The sequence below is a fragment of the Lissotriton helveticus genome, chromosome 5_1 (genome assembly GCF_964261635.1).
Source record: "Lissotriton helveticus chromosome 5_1, aLisHel1.1, whole genome shotgun sequence".
Lineage (NCBI taxonomy): Eukaryota > Metazoa > Chordata > Amphibia > Caudata > Salamandridae > Lissotriton > Lissotriton helveticus.
Genome location: NC_136065.1, coordinates 1,055,959,453 through 1,055,975,569, shown reverse-complemented (window position 1 = coordinate 1,055,975,569; position 16,117 = coordinate 1,055,959,453).

Below are 16,117 nucleotides of genomic sequence, written 5' to 3'. Positions count from 1 at the left end.
TAAACTGGTTCTTCAGGATGTCTGCCCTATGCTCATAATTAGTTTTTTCTACAGGTTGCCATGACACCTTCCAAACCGACACACATTGTTCAATAAAAAAAAAATCTCAAGAAGTTGAAGATGGTAAATAATTTTCCTAAATGTTTTGAAGGATATATTGTTTTGATCTGCCATTAGACAAAAACGTTTATTTTTCAGTAAAGACGCACACCGTCACACACATCCATATATGAATTCATGTTAATACAGTTGCTGTGAATAATATTTGTTATAGGCGCACACATAAGGCCTGGCCTTTGAGGCAGTTTTAGCTGTTGCACCTGACTCTTGGTTTCCCAAAAAATCAATACATAATATTCATAAATACATTGGATTTTAGTAAGCGGGCTTCATCCATTTGTCCCTTATATTGTCATTCACAGTTTTCCTCCACACACCACCACATACACCATGGTACAGGGGGTCAGCCTGCTTTGCCCATTAAGTCCTTTTTTTTTTGTCTGACTGCACAAAGCCTGTGCAGATTGCTTACATACACTGTAAAATAGTCCCTTTCTCTCAGTAACACGTCCGGTTCAAAGTGTGTTTTATGTAATGTATTTTTAAAATAAATTTAAATGCTAGCTATTTATTTTGCCTTCACTTACGGTACTCAGTTAAATTATAATGTATTTTCTGTCTCTATTCTAAAGTGTTTAAGTGACACTTCATCTCTTTATCAGCCTGCAATTGGTGGATAGATTAGGCGGTGATTTATTCTTGTCCATTTTGTTAGTAATAACAACATAATAATAATCATCATAATAATAATTAATAAAGTAAAAATGTCGCTAGTAAAAGAGCCACATCAGTGAATGTTTTTTCATTTACAAAAAGTGTATTGTAAGCATATGCCAACCATTTCTAAGTGGCTACATGTTTTCTCTTTTCTATTTTTTTGTGTGGCATATGCTTGCAATAAAAAATACAAAATAACTATTTCATTAGACTGCCAAGGCCAGAACTCTTGGCTTTGCTAATGCTTACTGTATTTTCATTCTAGGGCTTGTAGCCCTGATTTTATAATGGAATAAATGGGACTGCAATCCACATAATGCAATGCAATACCATAGACTGGAATAGTTACACATGCATGGACACAGGAAACCTGAGAGCTTTTCACGTAGAGGTGAGATTAGCCCGCTGTAGAACCAAGGTCCCGCACCTATGGTCATGATTATTGCTGTCTCTGGCACCTGTCATTTGTTAAGGTATGGTGCTATGATGCCCCCCGATGCTCATTGTCTATTGTGCTCACTCCTAATCCACTCTCTCTAGTAAGGGGCCAAAAGAGAAAGAAAATAAAGGCATGTTCCTTTGCATCCTCAGAGGATTATTATATTAAGGATATATATTGACATGGTGGCCCCTGGGGTTTGGTGGCCCTGTGCAGGTGCACAGCTTGCACATGCCTAAGGCCACCCCTGCAAAGCGCATAAAACACACTCAAACAAACGGAAAATGTGTCGGTGAAATAGATTGGCCAATCATTTGGCTAGGTCATTTCCCAATGTGTTTGTTGGCCCATGTCTCCAGTGTAATATATTTGCATGCTAGCAAGCGCCAGCCAGGGCCTACAGCGACAGTGCTGATACATATTGACAAAGGTAATAAGTCTGGCCTTGGCAAGTGTCCATTGTTCTTTATTTTCACAAAGATCTGGAAAAATACCAAATTAGTCAAAATGTACAAAATAAAGGAGAGGCCTAGAAGCACGCAAGCACCAGCCCTGGCATTGATGTACACTTCTGCTTTCACTTAGTGTGCAAGACATCTTATTGATGAATTTGGGTATCAACTGACCCATGCTGTATGCTTTGATAGGCGGAAGCAAAATGCACATTACACTTGAACAGACCAATGGGAGATGTGTGTGTGTGTGTGTGTGTGTGTGTATATATATATATATATATATATATATATTACCTACTGGCGGTCGCCAGTAGGTAGTTATAGTTAGGATTGATTTCCATAGGAAATCTGCAACATTCTATTGGGAATAACTTTGGCGCCGGTGGACGAATCTTCGCAAATTTCTCAAAGAAGATGGCCCGCTCCGCTCTGCTCCTTCCCTGAAAGTTTGGGGGGGATTCGTCAAGCGGGGGCCGAGATAAAAGGGGGGTCCAAAAACGTGTTTTCCCCATGTTAATTTCCATAGGGCGGTTGGACTCACTTTTAGCCCGAACGGCTGAATGGATTTCCACAAAACTTGGCAAAATTGTAGGGACTGGTAGCCCGATGTGCCTTTGCTATGTCTCAAGATATGTGCTCCAGTGGATTTTGAGTAATTTAGGTTCAAAAAAATATATCTGGGCGGAGCCTAACCACACATCTGATCTGATTGGCTGTTAGCACTTCATCCAAGAAGTGTTGGCAGCCATCATGGGACCAATATACATGATAGCACCTCATTAAAAAGCATTGTAGTTAATAGAGGGTTTTAGGACTTTAGTTACATTATAAATCATTTGTTGATGGTACCATACTCATTTTAGGAATTGTGGTGTGTTCTAAGGTGATTTTACCATGTGAAAAAGCCTTCTGCTGTGATATCATGAATCATGTTTGAAAGAAAACTAATATCTCATGATTTTCCCACAGTGGTTTGGAAGGGGATCTATAAGCTAAACTGAAAGCATATTTTCTGTAAATTCAAATTATCTTTCTCAGTCATGTGAGAATGAAGTCTGACATTCTCAGTAAAACATGTACATCCAACAAGGACAGAGACTGTCAGTTGATTCCTTTTTGTTCTACTGCAGCCTCCTAGAGTGTTCTAAAGAACAACTAGAGCGCTAACAGTCCTACTTATTACAAAGGTATAGCACACCTGAAGCCATCGTGATGGGAATAAAGTGGTAACTCTTAAAACATTTAATTTAAAAAGGAACAAAATGAGGGGGTATATTATGCCATTGAAAGTATTATTAGTGCTGCAAAAAGAAAAATTAGGGCACATTTTGAGTGACTTCTCAAATCCTCTTCTATTTCATTAAAAAATTCTGACATGCAGTCTCCCAAGACGGCCATCAGAGACAAAAGAGCCCAAATGTAGCCCAAATATCACCCAGATGTAGCCCAAGTATAGCCCAATGACAGAATGTCCCAGAGTGTTCTAAAGAACAACTAGAGCGCTAACAGTCCTACTTATTACAAAGGTATGGCACACCTGAAGCTATCTTGATTGGAATAAAGTGGTAACTCTTAAAACATTTAATTTAAAAAGGAACAAAATGAGGGGGTATATTTTGCCATAGAAAGTATCATTAGTGCTGCAGAAAGAAAAATTAGGGCACATTTTGAGTGACTTCTCAAATCCTCTTCAATTTCATTAAAGAAATTCTGACATGCAGACTGAAACATGCACTTTGAATACCAGCAGCAGACTTCCCTGGTGAGCAGTAGCTTTACTACAGTGATCTAATGAGCAACTAGAGTGCTAACATTCAAAATTTATGGCAAATGTGTGACACATCTGAATGCCTTCTTGATGGAACCAAAGTAAACAAGCATTGAAAATGCAATAGATCTCACCCTCGTTTAAGTTAAAGCCATTCTGTTTGTAATGAGGTGGCTTTTTAGCTTTGCTTTTATTAGTGTTTTTTAAACTTTCATGTAAATAACATGCATCTGTATGCATATATGTATATGTATGCATGCATTTATATTTGTATTTATATAGATATGCAGATTATATATGTTTATATATGTATGTATATACATACACATACATATATATAAATGCATATGCATATATATGCATATATATATGTGTATATGTGTGCGTGTAGAGAGAGGTAGAGAGGTAGAGGTGTAGAGGTAGAGAGGTAGAGGTAGAGAGGTAGCGGTAGAGAGGTAGAGACTAGTAGAGAGAGAAGTAGAGAGAGGTAGAGAGGTAGAGAGTAGAGAGTGAGTAATAGAGAGTAGAGAGTGAGTAGTAGAGAGTAGTAGAGAGCAGTAGAGAGAGTAGCAGAGAGTGAGTAGTAGAGAGTAGTAGAGTGAATAGTAGAGTGAGTAGTAGAGAGTAGTAGAGAGTGAGTAGTAGAGAGCAGTAGAGAGTGAGTAGCAGAGAGTAGTAAAGAGTGAGTAGTAGAGAGTAGTAGAGAGTGAGTAGTAGAGAGTGAGTAGTAGAGAGTAGTAGAGAGTGAGAGAGAATAGTAGAGAGTAGTAGAGAGTGAGTAGTAGAGACTAGTAGAGAGAGAGTAGTAGAGAGTGAGTAGTAGAGAGTGAGTAGTAGAGAGTGAGTAGTAGAGAGAGAGTAGTAGAGAGTTAGAGAGTGAGTAGTAGAGAGTAGTAGAGAGTGAGTAGTAGAGAGTAGTAGAGAGTGAGTAGTAAAGTGTGAGTAGTAGAGAGAGAGTAGTAGAGAGTGAGTAGTAGAGAGTAGTAGATAGTGAGTAGTAGGGAGTGAGTAGTAGAGAGAGAGTAGTAGAGTAGTAGAGAATGGGTAGTAGAGAGTGAGTATTTGAGAGTAGTGGAGTAGGAGAGAGTAAGTAGTATAGAGTAGTGGAAAATATTCCAAAGTTTGGCACAGCACCACTTGCACAATAGGTCCAATCAAATCATATCACTTAGAGTCCTTATTGAAGCGCTGAATCTTGGTGTATATTCAAATGCTTTTATTTTCCTTAAGTTTATGTACCACAGCCAGCCGAAACGTTTCGTTCTGTACAACAGAACTTCTTCAGGGCGTTCTAATTTCCTTCAAGTTATGTCGGTATCCTGTTGTCATATAACTAGATATTTCTTCCAAATGTTAGACGAGACGTAAGTACATTCTTATTCAAAGTGACTAGGTATCAATTTTACCCACACAATTCGGGCAGACTTGAGTAATTTATAGCATCCTCAAAGTCAGTCTTTCAAAAATTCCAAAGTATAGGACATGATAATCCAAATCCAAATGTTTCTCAAGAAAAGTCATTTTCAATCGTTCGGAATATCGGTGTTTGGGCAGATATGACCCAGGGACCCTCAGTATGCAAGGGGAATTAGTCCCCCCTCTGCAAACGTGCCAGTGGCCTGCGTTGCAGAGAGGTGTAAAAAGGGGCATAGCCTCATTACACCTCTGTGCAATGCAGCCCCCTGGCGCATACTGGAGGTTCCAGGTGGGCTAGTTGGCCCCCAGGGACCCCTAGTATGCAAGGGGAATTAGTTCCCCCTCTTCAAACATGCACGGGGGCTGCGTTGCAGAGAGGTGTTAAAAAGGGTGTGGCCTCATTACACCTCTCTGCAATACAGCCCCCTGGCGCATACTGGAGGCTCCTGGTGGGCTAGTTGGCCCCCAGGGACCCCCAGTATGCAAGGGGAATTAGTTCCCCCTCTGCAAACGCGGCAGGGGGCTGCATTGCAGAGAGGTGTAACAAGGGGCATAGCCTCATTACACCTCTGCAATGCAGCCCCCTGGCGCATACTGGAGGTTCCAGGTGGGCTAGTTGGCCCCCAGGGGCCCCCAGTATGCAAGGGGAGTTAGTTCCCGCTCTTCAAACATGCACGGGGGCTGCGTTGCAGAGAGGTGTAAAAAGGGGCGTGGCTTCATTACACCTCTCTGCAATGCAGTCCCCTGGCGCATACTGGAGATTCCTGGTGGGCTTTCAGGTCTTATATAGTTAGGAATTAGCATTAAAAAAACTTTGAAATTCACTGGAAAAAAAATAGGTTTCAGGCCTTATATAGTTAGGAATTAGCATTTAAAAAACCTATGAAATTCACTGAAAAAACCACGCAAGTTATAGTGAGTCCAACTAACTATAACGTGGGAATTTCAATGGTTTTATGTCAGTAAAATTTCCAGCTAACTATAACTGGTGTCAAACCTGTGGTTTTTTCAGTGAATATATATATATATATATATATATATATATATATATATATATATATATATATATATATATATATATATATATATATATATATTTTCATATACCCACACACACATTTTATTATGAAATATATGGAAAACATGAGGCTGGCGAGAAAATTAGAGTTGCCTCTAGGCCAAACATAACAAGTGCTGAGGTAGAATGCCATTAGTACATGTGTAAATAAGCACCTACAGGGAGGCAACTGATGGGAGTACCCTAAGGGCATGTGCTCCCGCTTTGTGCTCCCCCGGGGCATGTTGGTATTACAGAAGGGTCGCAGATGCTTGTGCGGCCCCTTCTGTAATACAGATAGTGCTGGCGCACATACAGCACCAGCGCTATCTTAAGAGGGAGTTCCCCCACATGCACCTGAAGGGACCCCACAGACACCCCCTTGCAGGCAGGTGCAGTTGCTTACTGCACCCACCTGCAATGGGATCTCTTATCCCTTTTAAAAGTGCAGGCTGGTTGCCGACTGTACAGAGAAATACAGAGCAGCATTTAAATGGCTGCTCTGGATTTCTCTTCAATGCACTGCCCTGGGGTAGCCCGAGTTCACAGCTGCCCTGAGGGCAGCGCTATCTTATTGACAGGGTGCACTTTTCCTGTTAGTACCCAGTGCCCCTGCTTAAAGCTGCGCCAACTACCTATAATAGGGCCTCTGGTGAGCAAGAATAAACATTGGTGGGACTCGCTGGCACAAATTAACCACTTCTGTGCTCCCATCAAGAGGATGCTGTAGCAACTCATTGTAGAGGATAGCAGTGACACTAAATTGTTTCCTTATGATTCCTATTCCCAAGGGATCATTCTTCCCTAATGGCGCACTCACCATAGTGTTGATCTGCAACCACTGGGTAACGCTAAACACTTGCCAGGATCCAGGTATCTCTGATCAGTCTGAAAGCTAGCAAAGTTTTCCAGATTGCAGACGTATGGGTAATGGTATGGCTCTTCTATGTCGTTTGTAACGTCTACGTCAGATGGAGCCTTTCAGGACACATTATTGTGTGCTTAGACGAACAGAGCATACTTTAGATCGGGTGTACAATAAAGCTCAATCTGGAGTTGCCTCCTTGTGTTCTCCTTGTCACATAACTTGACCAACCAGCTGTTTTAGATTTTTAAGAGGTACATAAACCTACAAATCACAAGATGGTCTGGCCTCAATGTTAGATGCAAGTCTTCCTCAGTTCTTTATAAATACATGGAGATAGGTTATGTTCAGTTTGTGATCCAAATCATGGAAGGGTTTGGTAGAGTGGTTGTGGTATAAGAATTATTCTGAACAGCGGGAGTAAAGCAGCTCTACAAAAAATAATAACCAGAAAAACTTAGAGACTTTGGCAGAGATAATGGAATTTTAAGTGGAAAGAAGTGCATAGACTAGGATTTGTTTTATAAACTTGTACTGATTGCAGCAGGAAATTATTTTGCCAAAATAATCTCTGCATTTCAGAATCAGCCAAGTGAAATATTTTTGAGCCTAGTTGTTTTTCTGTAGCAAAGGTTGCATAAATTCAACGCAACATTCTGCTAGTCAAATGTTAACCATCCACATGTTGGAAAGTGTGCCGGTAACCACACTGGATTTCTCTTGTCCAGTTACACACATGCAGTGATGGGGACAACCGTCAAGGGTCAGCTCGGGGCTCTGCTACACACATGAATGACAAACGGATTAAACAGCTGTTCCCAGTTCTATCCCTTCCAATAATGACTCATATTAAATGGAAAAGTTCAGAGCAGGCGAAAAAGGCAGCAATCAACACTATTAAAATCCTCATCTTAGATCTAGATGAGCATGGCAACTTCAGAAATATTTCTTCTGTGTGAATCAAATATATATATAAAGGAGATGGGCCTGCTCATGTTGCTTTTGCCGTAATATCTTTTATGTTGTTGCTGCTTCTCTTCTGCCCCCCCATTTGCCTGCATTCTGCAATGGTGGCAGTGGTGGCAGTATCAGCATAGGATTCTCCCTCTCTCTGCATCACGTCTCCCACCGAGCACTCTGTCGGTCATCTGGATGCTAAGAGGAAGGAAACAATAAAGTTGCATTTAAAGTATTTAGGGTTTACATATTTTAGTAGCAAATACTAGAGTTATATGTGAATATATCACTTTTTGATATCCCAACCTATCAAATATATTGGGGCAGGCATCATGCACCTCTTCCCTTTCAGGTCATGTGTCAAATTATATAAATTGTACCTAAGAGAGCATTTTAGATAGTCTCAGACATAATCAATACTTCAGGGGTGATCTTACAGGAGGAGGATACGAAAGAAGAATGGAGGGCAATTGTTCCAGATAAACACCAGACCTGACATTATATCCATGGACTAAGAGATCTACCTGTTGGGTATGCTGATTGCTTAAAGAGCAGGGATTAAGAAAAGGGATATGGATGAAATGAAGAAAACAGAATGGGTGATTAGACAAAGTGCCACAAGAAGTGTCTATAGACTCCACTTCCATGAAAATAGATAGTATCTGTAGGCTGAGGAAAGAGGTCAAGATTAACGGAAGAAAATAGTAGATAGCCAGATGATATAACAAACAGTATTTGAGAATAATAACATGATTGCGCGGTACCTGGCTTGGAAAATTAAATCTAGACCCATTGCCAATCAAATCAAGGATTTCAGAGTTAATAAGAAGGTGTGTTGGAAGAAGACCTGGAGTGCAACACAAAACATTTCCTAAAATCTTTCAAATATTATAAAAGGAAGTTATGTCTCTGTCATGGGAATATATCGGATAGATGTTGGAGAAAGTTGGTGTAGACAGTTTTACTGTGGAGAAACAAATGGAGCTTAGACAGCAAACACTTCCCTCAAGAAAAATTTATAGAGGCAAGTAAATCATCACCCTCTGCAAAAGCCCTAGGAGAGGATGGAATTTATGTTACACTATATACGATGTATACAGTTATTGTGGTTCTTCAGAGTCTGCCCTTCCTGAAACCCGATACAGACCCAGAGAGTTGTGGGTCATATAGTTCAATAACATTGTTCAACTTAATTTATAAAATATTCTTGAAAATTCATGTAAAATAACGAAAATTCATGGCTAAGTCGATTATAGATTGGTAAATCCAAAGCAGATGGGTTTTGTTCCTGGTAGAATATTGACATCATCCATATAATACTTCTGGTGAGGAAGGTATTAGAGAGGACCAAAGAAGCATCAAATTGGTTGAGAGGATGTTTTGTTCCTTCTTCCCGAAACCTGAGAGAGACCCAGAGAGTTGTGGGTCATATAGTTCAATAACATTGCTCAACTTAATTTATAAATAATTATTCTTGAAAATTCATGTAAAATAACGAAAATTCATGGCTAAGCTGATTATAGATTGGTAAATCCAAAGCAGATGGGATTTATTCCTGGTAGAATATTGACATCATCCATATACTACTTCTGGCAAGGGAGGTATTAGAGAGGACTAAAGTAGCAGCAAATTGGTTGAGAGGGTGTTTTGTTCCTTCTTTATTACACCACAGCCTTAGGAAAGCCCATGCCCATTTTCACCCTGAAGAATTGTCCAGGAACAAAGAATACCACTGTGTATGGGCATTTGTGGAATGCATCTGTAATGGCATCTGGGACATGGCTTCTGTATTTATGGGCAGCTACTGAATAACATTTCCTTACTTCAAAATCTCTTGGTCCTTACCCCTTTGTAACTCTCGTGATTGCACTTCTATTGTTTGTCAACGTGTTGAAGATTGTAAATCCTCTTTATTGCTCCAAATAAAAAGAGATCTTAGTAATTAAATAACTTAACATAAATTAATAACATGTTTTGCATCTAGACTTAAACATTTTAGGTTAAAAAATACAGCGTAGAGATGATAGCAAATCTGCCAGTAAAGAATCAGCTCATCACCTTTGAAGGGATCATAATAATCATAACAATTCCTTGTTTGATCGTTAATTCCAAAGAAGGCGTTTTTCTTTATTAGTAGCATAGCATGTTAAATCAGCCTAGGCAATGTATTAATGTTTGAAATCATTATATGTCCTGCCAAATTGACCCACTATGATCCAAAGGGAGCGCTAACCCATGTAGTTATGGGCTGGGGTGGGGGCATAGAGCAAGGGTGAAGCTGGTGGCCCTACTCCATCCGCTCAGTCAATATCAGTCAGTAACCTCCCTCTAATACTGCTATTGTAAACCAAGCCCTTTAAATATATGGGGTGCAATTCACAAAATTGTTTTTTGGAAAGGGTGAATACTAATAGTACCATATGAATTGAAATCTTCTTTAAATAGAACTGTTGCATTGTTTTGGTTATTAGGCTCAGCTTTATTTTCTCTTGGAACAACTTGAGAAATATTTTGAAATTCTTGAGCTCATTGTAAAAAATTTAAGTGAGCTATACCATTTAAATCATGTTCTAGTTTGGACACAGTGAAGGAATTGTAATACATTTATTCAGTGATTTTACCTTGTGAAAAAGTCTGACTGCCTCTTGGGAGATTATACACTATCTTTTAGGTTTCCAGTTTGTATAATGTAATGGGTACAAAACATTGCTTTCAAAAAACAAAAATATTGCCTTCAAAGAAGGAAACATCTGGGAAAGAGAATATAGAGTGGATTTAAACTAAGCTAGAAATAGATAATAGAAATGAGGACTACTCACAGCTATAGAATGGGAGAGAGAAAATAACATTTCAGTCTACAGCTAGATAGATACCATTGCAAATGTTTATTGAAATTTGTTTCATAACACCAACCACCTAGGTCAATTAGGGCAGTTAGTTACAATAATCTAGTGACTGAAGGCGTATATCTTTATACGTCAGAATAAGGGTGGACGAGAAGCAGGACAGACCCTATAGTGACAGAATTACAGGAATAATAAAGCAAAAGATAAAATATAAATCCAATGTTATGGTAGGGTCAGATAAGCCTTAAGGACTTCATCTTTGGTGGCTTTGTTCATTGGTAAATGAGCCTAAAATAGATGTGTGCTGATGAGGTTTTGTAATGTGGGGCCAATTGGGGCAAAGCTTGTGTCCTGTCTGACGTCTCTGCTATTTATTTGAGTCGATTGGTGAGACAGATAGATCTACCGTTGGTGACAGATGGGTTCTAATTCTTTTTTCTGTATAAATCATATTCTTTCAAAAGTGTAGGAAGTCATGGTAGCATATTTGAGAGAAAACATTTTTCACTTATGTTATTTCCATTTAATTATGGGTAGTGGGCCAGAAAGCTGAAATGAGGCTACATTTTGAGTAAAGCACACACCTTCAACAGTAGCAGTCTGCCAGTTGTTCCTGTGTTCTACTGTAGCTAGATCAGAATGTTTACTTTCTGTTTTCATGACAGAAAAAAGGAACTCATTGTACGCCATGCTTACAAATTTAAATACTTTCACAGAGTTCAAACTACAGGAAGTGAATATGTGGTAAGAGGTATGGTGTTTCAGTTGTTTATTGAATAATATAGCTTTAAAGTGCTTAAAATAGCTGAGACAATTCCTCTCTACATCCACGTCTCTTTTCTCCGACTATACATTCTTTCTGGCGCGTATTACCTTCTAAATTTTAGTATCTCAAAATAGGAACTTTTTGCTATATGAATAACGTTGGTGTTACTCTTCTTTTGTAATGCAGGAGAAAGTTTTTCAAAGGGGCAGGTAGATATTTACGGATCGATTTCACTTTTTAAATAAATAGCAACGTGATCAAATGGTTCGTCTAACCCTCCCAAAAACCTACCGTTTTACACTTCTTTTTCATTTTTCCTTCTCACTTTTTATTTTTCATTTGTTTCTTTGACATTCTCCACTATGAAAATGAAGTTGCTTCAAAATAATTTTATTTTAGAAAAATGTAAGGAAACAATGTTAACACAGGACCTTCTCCGGATCTGCCCTGAGTACATGGAACTCTCCAGTCAGAGATGTACGACATCGAACTTTATACGTTTCTGAAAATAGGAGCGACTTTATCAAAAAGGAAACTATCTACCCCCAACCCTCAATCTTCCGATATGTGTCAAACATTAACAAACTAGGACACCAAGTCTCACAGCTCTACAAACTCCTGCGCCCCAAAACCCCCAAACTTAATGAAAAAACAGTTGCCTACTGGGATAAACAATCTAAAACGCCACTCAACGAACATGAATGGGCAAAACTATGGTCCTCGGCCTCGCGTAATAAGATTACTCCAGTACTAGCACAAACTAAATTTTGGCTGCTTCACAAAGCTTTATGGTCCCCAGCGCGACTATACTCATTAGGACTCAGGGAGGACACACTCTGCTGGAATTGTAACAAAGGGAAGGGGTACCTAGCACACCTTATCTTCCAATGCCCAATACTCAAGGTATTCTGGGGGAAAATCCTTGGTTTTATTAACAATATGTTTGAGTGCAAACTAGCAATAGAATTCTCTGACCTCAACTCGGCATTTATGCGCACGAAATTGAGAACTGAACAAGATAAGTAGATACTGGACCTTTTACTGACAGCAGCTGTGAAAATGGTCCTAACCAACTGGAAAGACACAAGCAAGACTAGCTACAAAGGCTGGCTCAACTGGGTCACACATCTCAGAGGAGCGGATAATATTGCGCTACAGCACTCACCCTGGAAATCGTCCTCGAGAGGGATTTGGGAAGCTTTGGACACTTACCTAGACTCTTATGAACCCCCATAAACCGCTGGGATTCGCAAACAACGTATCGGTCCTCGACCCAAAGAGTTGTTCCCTACTATAGACCGGTTGGGCCTGCATGCGGACTCAAACATCCTGAAAGTGTGTCAGATGCAATGTATAGTGTATAGCTGATGACAAATGTAATGTACAGCGACTGTTCCTCTCCGTGACTGTCCTATACCTCTTTTGTTTTCACCACTAACTTCTCTGTCCTTTCCTTCTTGCCTTTCTTTCGCTCTCAAAATACAGACAGAAGGGGCTAGCTATATAAACACCAATGTAAAAACAACTACTACTCATTCTTGGCTAACCCTGTAACAGCGGATGTGATTGTATTCTTTATAAAAAATAATAATAACACATTTTTTTTAAAGATATGTGGTCAAACCCATCGACTTTCACTTTCAAGAAAGAGGTCAAAGGGATTTTAATGAACAGATTCCTAACATAAGGATCTGGGCCAGGGGCAGTTCAGCACTGCCTGGCACCCACGGACCAGTTGTCATTAGTCTTGATGTCATTCCGCCAGGGAAGCGGTCAAAGGAAATCGAACTTCATGGTTTGTGTCTTGGTGTTTTGGTATTGATTGCTGGATACAATATGGTCATGTAATGTGTTATGGGGCTTCTATGTACAGTGCACTGTTACCCGTGGGTCATGTTTGCACTTTATAAAACTCTATAAATAAATAAATAAACACATCTCGAAAATATATATTATCTCGAAAGAAATTAGACGTACATGTACACTGCCTATAGCAATATTTACTGTTAATTATTTAAAAAAATTAAATCATTGATATTCTTAGTCAAAATAAACACAGCAACTTATTCATGTAGCAATACATGTTGCTGCATTTTTGGGCCTCAACAAAAATGAACATAGCACTGAAGAATTTAAAACCAGCTCGAACTCCTATAAAAATACAACACCTAACTTGTAAGCTTAAAGAAAAAACACCCATCCTTTCTCTTGCAGTTTCAGTGGTATTCTGTACCTTTATTCTTGCAGTGCTATTTGTAGCACTTTACATTGCATTTTAAGTTATGTTGTGATACTGTTTTGTCCTTCACTGTTCTGAGCACACATGGCTATATACATATATATTTAAGGATGGGTGCTTATGAATAGGGCTATATGGGACTGACTCACCTTCATTTCACGGACCTGTTATGGAGTACTGGTTTTGGGCGTGCCGGGGGTGTTGGGGCTGCTGCCTTACAGGGACATTAGTACTACTGAACTCTCCAGCTTTCACAGGGTTGAGGGATGTCTGGGGCTCTGCCCACGGGTGTCACAGCACAATCAATGATTCAGCAATGAATATGCATTGAAGGTGACAGTAGGTCTCCCTGCCTGTCCCAATTAAACTCATGGCAGTCTAGTGGTCCGGCGAAGTTGTTTAGGAAGAGTGTTAGGAAGATTCTGGAAGTTAAGGATATTCTACGCCCTGGAGAGGGGCTCCAGACGTGGTACTCCCTTCCCCACTGGATATCATTTTCAGTGTGCCTATGGGGATTCGTTGGACTCCAGCTAGTCTCCCTCTTGGGTTGTACCCTGGGAGGATGGGCCTCTGTCCAGGTTGTGTGCTTAGATGTACTTATGTCCCCCATCGACAGGACACCGGATTTACTGTCTGCTAGTGTGCCCTTGCATGTTGTATTTGCTGTCTGCACATTTACCGGTGGCCATTGCTGTATCATCCAACCAACTAAAATGATTTATTTATTTATCTGCGGTGAGGGAGGGCCCAGAGGAAAAAGCACATGCTGAGATCGTCTAGCATTCATCCACCTGGGTGCAGTGTGAACGCCAGACCAGCTTATCTCGATTCCTCCACACCCTCTTGGAGAGGGCAGATATATCCTCAGTTTATCAGTATTAGTTCTGTAATTAAAAACAGAACTTCTTCCTGGGAAGGCAGAGTGGACTTGGAGACTTGTTATCACCTTTCAGACCATATTGTATGTCAGTTTGCTTACTAATCTTCAGTTTACCTTCCTAATTGTTCTTTCTGTTACTCATTTGACCTCCTTACTTCACCAAAGCGCTCCAACGCACGCACACCAATCACAGCAAACCACTAGGGAAAATCACTATGCGGGCAAAAATCTGCCAAATATGTAAGTGCCCTGCTTAGTCCTGTTTGTGCCTAACCTGCATTACTTCCTTCCTAGGAAGAATAATTCATGGTTATCAGTGTATGCTTTGTGGCTGTTTGTACTGATTGCTAGAAAGTGTATATTGCACACACTGTTGTCTCCCCGCAGGTCGTCTGCTGTCCAGTGTAACCTACAAGTCATGCCTCTCTAAAAGGCATCTCATCTCCAGGTCAGAGAGGTGCAAACACTTGATGCCTTCCACTCCTGGGTGGGGGTATTTGACCAAAATGCCCTATGTAATAATGTTATGCTTTCCCAATGCCAAAATGTGCTGAGGATGCTCATCCCTTGTTGGGCCCTCCAGCACACTCAGGAGGGAGGTGGGGAGAAGGCTGCTCTTTACCAGGCACCTAGACAGCACGCATGCTAAACATATAAATAGTATGACTTAGTTTTACCCTTTACCCCTCGCAGTCCTTACTAAATGAGTGACCCTGCCTTGCATTGGGACAATTTTCTACCAGATATGAAAGCCTTCTGCACAAAACGTATTCCAGATATTTTAGTTTGCATCTAAAAAGCAAGTCAAGAGCAGTTTGCAAGTAGTCATCTAGGCAAATGTCCTTTCTTCAAAAAAGCTGCCTCTTTTACATGAGATGACATAAGTCTCCACCTATAAACAGATAGCAAATACAGTAAATCCAATATTGCAGTCGACATGAGTTCCCTCTGCTTTAGATCCATTTTTTATGTTCTCAAGTTCAGAAATCTGTCACGTCATCTGTTCCCACTCCGGGAGTTCAACCCTCACTTTTGTATCCATACAGCCAATGGCATTCTCTTCTCCTGAGTTAGTGCCCACTTATCCACATCTTTGTCCCATCTTTCACACAATGGGAATTTTTTTTTGCAGCCAGAGAATCATCGAACGTCTTTTGGCCCACACAGTACAGTGCCACAGATTTATCTACTTTTGCTTCTTTTCGTTCTAGGTCAAAGCCCCAGAATACAGTGTTTCACTACATCTTCCACTGTATATCCCACAGCTGTGCAGTGTATAACATAGTAATAACAGTCCTCCCGAAAATATTTGAAATCTTCCCTTGCCATCAAGTGTATTTAGTCCGCATTCGGTTCTTTATATCTGGAATAGGCGTGAGGTCTAGGCAGATGCCTTTTATGTATAATATCGCATATAATATAAACCCCGTGAAGGTATTGTCATTGGATCAGCTTAAAATGAGGGGCTATGCTAGAGCATTTGGAAGGATACATTTCAATTTTTCCACTGACATTCATCAAGAATATATGGAAGACACATGTTCTATTTATTTCCAAGCCTCCCTTCCCGCAGTATACATAGAGGAGATTAGCCAGCCCCTGTAAATAACTTTAATACCCATGTATTTCAGATGCCAGAGGTCTGCCAGGGC